General features: G+C 43.0%; 1 protein-coding gene across 1 annotated transcript in view; it reads right to left on the bottom strand.

Moving 5' to 3' along the window:
* plxnb3 (plexin B3) overlaps positions 1 to 7,589 on the bottom strand; it is a 117,645-nt gene that overhangs the window by 81,595 nt on the left and 28,461 nt on the right. The window contains exon 2 of the mRNA XM_038722620.1: positions 1,823 to 1,909. The gene's annotated coding sequence lies outside the window, so the exon portion shown is untranslated. The remainder of the gene's footprint in view (positions 1 to 1,822; positions 1,910 to 7,589) is intronic.

The following is a 7,589-nucleotide window of genomic DNA, read 5'->3' on the forward strand; positions in this document are numbered from 1 at the left end:
TAAAACCAAAGTGCAGCAGAGTGGGCGGGGCCTTAATAAGTAAAGCTGTCGCAAAATTGAAATACTGCCCTACTGGCAAGCAACTGCACAACAAGCAACACGAGGTAACAGTGAAGCAAAAGAACGCATCGCCAAGATAAGCCTCATTTTAAGCTCATTAAATAATTGTCATGTAGATTTCTGTAGAAATTTAGTCAGACTAATTTATATGGAAGCACCTTACGTGTGTGTTGCTGCTGTTAACGACACAGCTACGGGTGAAAAGATATGGTCAGACTGCAGGAATAAATTTGCTTGGCACCCAGCAGCTCGCTCAGATCCACGGACACACTCAGATGTATTAATGCACCAAATTACTCCAGAAATGAAGTGATCTGCAAACACTAATCAAATGGCAACGATATCACATTGTTGAGCCACAATAAATCACCGCGACAGTAAAATTCTGCTGTAAATTCTGCTGTAAATTCTGCTGTAAATTTTCACATCAGTTAAATTAGTGAGGGTTGCACCAGGGTCGGGAGGATCCCACAGACAGAACAAACCGATGTTTAATATTTTACTCTCACTCAGCAGACGGTTTCAGAGCGGGGGTCCCGGGGACTTGGGCTCTCACAGAATCTCGTGTGATCAAACGTGACTTCAGACAGAAACAAACATGGAGTCGACCTTGTGTGTGTGGCCGAAACGATTCATCGATTAAGTTGATTTCTAAAAATAACCGTATAATAATCCACATAACCGTACAGCACACTGTTTCGCACGGACATTTATTACTGTCGCACATCTCAGACAGCGTGACAAAGCGTAATTATTTGACGCTAAAAGGTACCTTCAGCACCCGTTTGAAACGCCACCGTTCGCTACGTCGCAGCAACACAAAGGAAGCTAACTCTACCTGCTAGCTGTACGGTTAGCCGGTCGACATGCATAAAGTCTTATGTTTAGAGACTCGTGTTATTTTGTATTTATTCATTTATTTATAAGGACAACACACATTAATCGACATTACTGTAAATGTGTCAGCCTACTTGCTCATTTTCAACTGCGGTCCTTCTGCAAGATGTTTTGATACCTTAAAAATGATAAAATATACAGTATACAGAAAGTACATCAAGACACTATAAAAACAACAACAACAACAAAACAGAACAATTCTCACAACATAAAACCACACGATACATCCAGAAACAGTAAAACAGCAGTATAGTCACGGCAGACACCATTTAGACACAGCTAGCCGTGGGTTAAAGGCGTCAGAGCTTCTCATCTCAGCTTATTCTGAAAAGCGGCGGTATTCGATGGCCTGATTATAATGGCGCTGTTTGCAAAGTGGAGGAAGAGAGAGAAACTAGCGAGGGACGAAGGAGAAAGTGTCGAGCCGCCAAGCAAAAGTACTTCTTAAACGATTTGACAAATTATTTTTTTCTGATCGGAGGCTCAGATCCAGTCTACGACCTTCAGATTATGTCCGTAAACCCGCCACACCGCAGGATCATTTGGACCAAACGGCCGGCGGAGATGAGCGCTGAGGCTTAATGCACGAGTGAGAAACAGTTAAGACTCATAATGAGACTCTGTTAATGAGAGAGAGACACTGAGAACACACAGGAGAGAGAGAGAGAGGACTGATAACAATGACTGCTCTGTCACACTCTCCCTCTAATGACCTGTGGGTCAGCGAGGTTGGCTGCAGACCAATCAGGTCGCTGCCTCCTGCACCAGTCACTGAACACTCGTGAAACTTCTACGGGAAGAACAGCGGCACCTGAAGGCAACACTGACACAACACAGCAACTCCAGAGATCAGATTTGCACCGACCTGCTGAGGCGACCTGCTGCGTCTGTGACGAGGAAACTGTGGCGTGAGGAGGAAGAGGAGGAAGCGTCTTCATCAGGAGGACGGTTCCTGCAGGAGCACAAAAAAACAGACGCACGTCAGATGGCGTTACCCGGCCCGACACGTGTTCCGGCTCTCATATGAATCTTTCTTCACGATTTAATCTCAGACTTTCTGCTTCCAAAAACCCCCGTGAGCCCGTTTAATCTGAAATAATATCACCAAGAAACAAATCTGACATCTGAGCTGCCACATGTTTCAGACACAGAGAGAGAGAGAGACATCTGTCCACATCTGTCCATCTTTGGTTTATTTTGTCCTGCAAACAAATAATAATAATGAATGAATGAAGTTTTATTATTGTGTTACAAGACGCCAAAATCATCATGTACAGTATATCCAGAGCCAGATATACAGAGTCAGACAGAAGGGAGAATAAGAGGAATAATAGTAAATATAAATACACACACATTTATATACAAATATACAATACAGGATATATAACTATACACACAAGCCTTTCAGACAGAGTTCACAAAGTTAAATACATCAAGTTCTTTTGATCATGTACCAAAACATTTCAGGGATTTTCTCGCGTAAGCTTCAGAAACTCGTAACGCGTACAGAACAAAATGAAATGGGATTCACTCACATCGGTTTTCCTTCTGGAATATTTTTCCAGCTCTCGACCGTGTGAAACAGTCCTGCTTGTTCGTTTCTTGTTCCCGTATTAACTGTTCGCTCACTTTGGTTCTCCCTGCCGGTCATTCACACGTTAAAGGTGCTTTCACACCTGAAGCTCGCTTCACTTGTTTCCAGACCAAGCGGGAAAAAAAAAGATTCACGTAGGGCTGGACGATACGGCCAAAAATGTTATCACGCTAAAAAGTTTAATATCTTTCGATATCAATAATTATCACGATAAGTATCAAATCGTTATTTCTTTTGAGTTTAAAGGCTGATTTTTTGTCAACACTTGATGCCAAACACTGGATCTCAAATCTGAGGTACAACATTCAAAACAATTGTGAACAAATATGCACGAGTAAAACTAAGTCTCTTTTCCTTCACAAAATAAACATCTTAATACAAAAATTAAGTCCTAATTCGTTTTTGATTTAAGTGAATTAAATCATTTATTGAATATTTATTGATCGTGTTATATTGTTATTGTTTTATAGTCCAGGCTTAGATTCACGTTGCGTTTTAGTTCTGATCCGGTTCCTGTTCACACTGCAGTTATACAGACTTACAGGAAACTTAGTGATCGGACAGCTTTGGCGTTTGTCATCCTGCATCATCAGGACGCCACTTTAATACTTCTGATCTGTATCGCAAACAGCTCACAAAGTAATCATGATGTCAGACTGCAGATCGACCGCAGAGCCTGTTTCGAATAATAACGTAAAAACAGGAAGTGTACAGCGATAATTCGGGGCTTATTAGCCTATAGGGAGCACTGCTGGCGCTCCTTTTTTAACAGCGTTTACCCGCTCAAACCCGCGCTGACATGTTATCAAAATTATTTTCATAAACACACCCTACACATGGCTACAGATCAATTATAAGATCACTGAACTCATTTCGCGGTCAGCAGATGGATTTTTTAGTGGCGGTTTAGCTTTGGCCATCGTAAAATCCTGCGGTCGGTTCGTTTGCTTTCACAACACAAGCGAAACGCTCCAAGGGGCTGAAACGAACTCTAGTGCGATTCAACCGAATCTAAAGGAGGCTGGTGTGAAAGCACCCGAAGTCAAAGCGTCTCCTTCAAAAGTAGCTGAATTAGCAGTTAGCAGTTAGCTGTTAGCTGTCAGCAGTTAGCAGTTAGCAGTCAGCTGTTAGCTGTCAGCAGTTAGCAGTCAGCAGTTAGCAGTCAGCAGTTAGCAGTTAGCTGTCAGCAGTCAGCAGTTAGCAGTTAGCTGTCAGCAGTTAGCTGTCAGCAGTTAGCTGTCAGCAGTTAGCTGTTAGCTGTCAGCAGTCAGCAGTTAGCAGTCAGCTGTCAGCTGTCAGCAGTTAGCTGTCAGCAGTTAGCTGTTAGCTGTTAGCAGTTAGCACTTAGCTGTTAGCAGTTAGAAGTTAGCAGTCAGCTGTCAGCTGTCAGCAGTTAGCAGTTAGCTGTCAGCAGTTAGCTGTCAGCAGTTAGCACTTAGCACTTAGCACTTAGCACTTAGCAGTTAGCACTTAGCTGTCAGCAGTTAGCACTTAGCTGTTAGCAGTTAGCACTTAGCTGTTAGCAGTTAGCACTTAGCTGTTAGCAGTTAGCAGTTAGAAGTTAGCTGTCAGCAGTTAGCTATCAGCAGTTAGCTGTCAGCAGTTAGCTGTCAGCAGTTAGCTGTCAGCAGTTAGCTGTTAGCAGTTAGATGTTAGCACTTAGATGTTAGTAGTTAGAAGTTAGCAGTTAGCAGTTAGCAGTTAGCAGTTAGCAGTTAGCTGTCAGCAGTTAGCTGTCAGCAGTTAGCTGTCAGCAGTTAGCTGTTAGCGTGGATGCACAGACGGCTCTCACCGGGTCACTGTGATGAATTAAGGACAACTATATCTGGAACAAACTCCCAGATAACTGCAGGTCTGCTGAAACTCTCAGTTCTTTTAAAGTAAGACTGAAGATTTTTTTTTTTACGGCTGCCTTTAACTAGTAGATTGATAACTTACACTGCACTGTAACTTCTACTGTCCTGTTTTCTTTTTCTTTGTTTTTAGCTTTTAATTATATATTTACACGGTGAGAAATGAGTAGGTAACCGAGTGAAAAGATAATGAGAGTGAGATTGGTCTTAAAGTGGTCTTAAATCTCGCGCCTGAGTGATTTGCAGGAACCTCTGTCCACCTGGAAACGTGCAGGTGGGTCCAGAGTATAACTGGATCAAAGTGGCCTGTGGACAGACGTGTCCTGGTTTCTCTGTAGTGTCCGAGGGTTTTTGGAGTTTCAGTGGACCCAAAGATCGTTATGGACCCGAGTACAGACTAGCTAGAGAGAGTAGATCTGTTTATTCTCTTTTCAAAATAATAGTAACTCAATTATTTGCTCAACCCCTCAGCCTGTTTTTATTTTCCATTTAACTCTTTTAACCCTGACTGTACACTGCACTCTAACTTTTATTATTTTTCAATTTCCCTGTTGCTTTTTTTTTGTGTTTTATGTAAAGCACTTTAAATTACCTTGTTGTTGAAATGTGCTGTACAAATAAACTTGCCTTGACATACGTGCATATCAAACAGAACTTCAGTCCGGAATTGTTTGTTACATCTCGTTTATCTGGAAGCCAGAGATCCTCGGTTGCACAGCTGAGATCTGGGATTTTGCCTCTGGCCACTGAGGTTGGTCGATTCTAAAATATTCCAGAGGAAAACCGATTGTGTGACCTTGGTGAAGTGGAAAGTGAATCTCATTTCCTCTTGTATTGTACACATTATGATGATATAAGAGAATCTTTGTTTCTGGATGTTACACGGGAAATCTCTGAAATATTTTGGTATGCTGACCATCAAAAATGAGTGAGTGTGCTTGTTATGTTGGACTATGATGTATTTAAGATTGCAAACTTTGTCTCAAAGGCCTGGAAAAGAAGGATTTGTTCTGTGTAGGGTTACGGGTTTATGTGGGTCGTGTATCTGAATATGTACTATTTCTTATTACTTCGCTTCTCATCCTTGTTTCTATTTGGTTAGCACCGTACATGATGTACTCTGGACCTGCCGTTCTTGTATATATATTTTTCTCTGAATATTAATGTTGGTGTCTTGTAAGCCCATCGGGCTGGGTGTAATCATACGCATGACACAATCACAAAGCTTCATTCATTCATTCATTCATTCTCCTGATTTCCTGTATTTCTCCCAATTTATGACAAATGTTCCCAGTTTCTGTCCTTTTCGTTACAGTTTCTGACGCTGTACGACATGTTTAAGCCCTGCAGCTCTCTCTCTCTCTGCTGTTTCCTCCCGGACGAGCAGCATGCAGGTGACCCAGCACACGTCCAGCTGGCTTTCCGGTGAAAGAAAGGGGCCTCGGGAGTTTTAGTTATGGCTTTTTGTGGAGCTTTCCGTTCACCGTGGCTCTAGCGTGACGTCAGAGTTGCATGAACGTACAGACTGAGGTCACACCTGAAGTTATCGCATTTGATTTTACAGCTTTGCCTCCTTTTTGTTGCCTTCATTCCTGTTTCCGGCTCCGTACAGCTCTACATCTCTCTACTCGGTCAAATGCTGTTTTATCAAGAAATAAGGTTTTATGTTTGTCCCCAGCGACGACCGTCCACCCTGTTGAGTTGCATTTACTGTCCCTTGAAGTGGAAAAACGGACGTCACTCTCATGAGGTGACATCACAGCAGTGGAGGGAAATTTAGCTGTGGGATTTTTCAGCTCTCTTACTATCTGATTTTGACACTTTTAAGTTTAACGTGTTTGGACATAACGTGTCCTCCCTGATTAGCTTGATTTATACTCTGCATAGGGTCTAAGTGCGTAGCTACGCCGTAGCCAGGTATTTATACTTGTGCGTCGGTGTCCCTGTCGTTCTGCGATTACACCCCCAAACGCCTGTCAGCAGCAGCGCTACAGCGTCCACTGTGGTGACTTTTGCCGGCCGAGCAGGCTAACTTCCTGTTAGCGCTCCGCTAACGTGAATGTGAGTAAAACAGTAAACGTGCGGCTGGTGTAACTTTTTCAAATGTCACCGACCGAGTGGATCACATTCTGATAGTGAAACGAGTCATTTCGCTCGGGTTGTGACGCTCAAATATATCGATCCACCGTGTTACAGCCGCCGTTTTGGCCGCTAGTAAAAGTTGCTTCAAAGAATGGGCACTTCCTGTCGGCTCGGAGGCGTTGCGAGGCTGCCCAGCCGACCAATCACAGAGCTTACGGTCCGCGTCGACTCGACGTGTAGTTACATTTTTGAGGAGGTGCACGTCAGGCTACGTAGCCTCTGCAAAACGCTAACGTTAGCTCAAAATGTCCACCCTGCTAGTTTTTCAGCAGGGTGGACAGTATAGAGTAAATATATAAGATTTGTCCACCTTGTTTTGTAATTTTCCTTCATAGTTTACTGAAATGACCAAATATTAAGTGTATATTTGTGTTTACATAAAGATATGAAGGGATTGACCTCACAGGCCGGAGACGTTGAGTAATTCTTATCATAAATCACTTTTCTTGTGTAAAAACACGTTTTCTGAACGCGCTTGTTTTACAAATGACTTTATTGTTCTATCAAATATCTAATAAGAGTGAGGGACATGTTATATCTGTCGTCCTGCGAGTCACATGTTGTTAATATATCTGACTTTAATACAATAAATAAATAAAAACAGAACTTTAAAATATTGGTAAGTCAACTATTTATTTATCCCAAGTTATGAAGTCCAAATGGCAGCCTGTGTGGGCGTGGCCTACGTCTCCTGGCCCCTGGTTCTCCTCCACACCTGCTGGCTTTCTGCTCGTCAGGCCTCCTGGTCTAAAGAACTTAACGACCGTGTTTCTGCCGACGAGCTCGACCCGGATCACGATCATTCAGCCTCCACCTGCGCCGGCTCCTGCGAACATGCGGTTCTCTTCATCAGCCATCTGCCTTCAAGGCCAACTGGGAGGTCAAGCAATGAATCTTTTCCTGTTTGTCTGCTGGAGCATATAATGAGTTAATGAGCTTCACGGAGGGTACGGCTAATCAATCACGCCGGGTATTGATTTATGATCTACAAACTGAGCAGCTCGCGCTCATCCGTCCTCGTCACTACGGCTGCTGCTTGCTGT

The sequence above is a fragment of the Micropterus salmoides genome, unplaced genomic scaffold, assembly GCF_014851395.1.
Source record: "Micropterus salmoides isolate LMB-PRFRI ecotype aquatic unplaced genomic scaffold, ASM1485139v1 Ms_hic_scaffold_16, whole genome shotgun sequence".
NCBI lineage: Eukaryota > Metazoa > Chordata > Actinopteri > Centrarchiformes > Centrarchidae > Micropterus > Micropterus salmoides.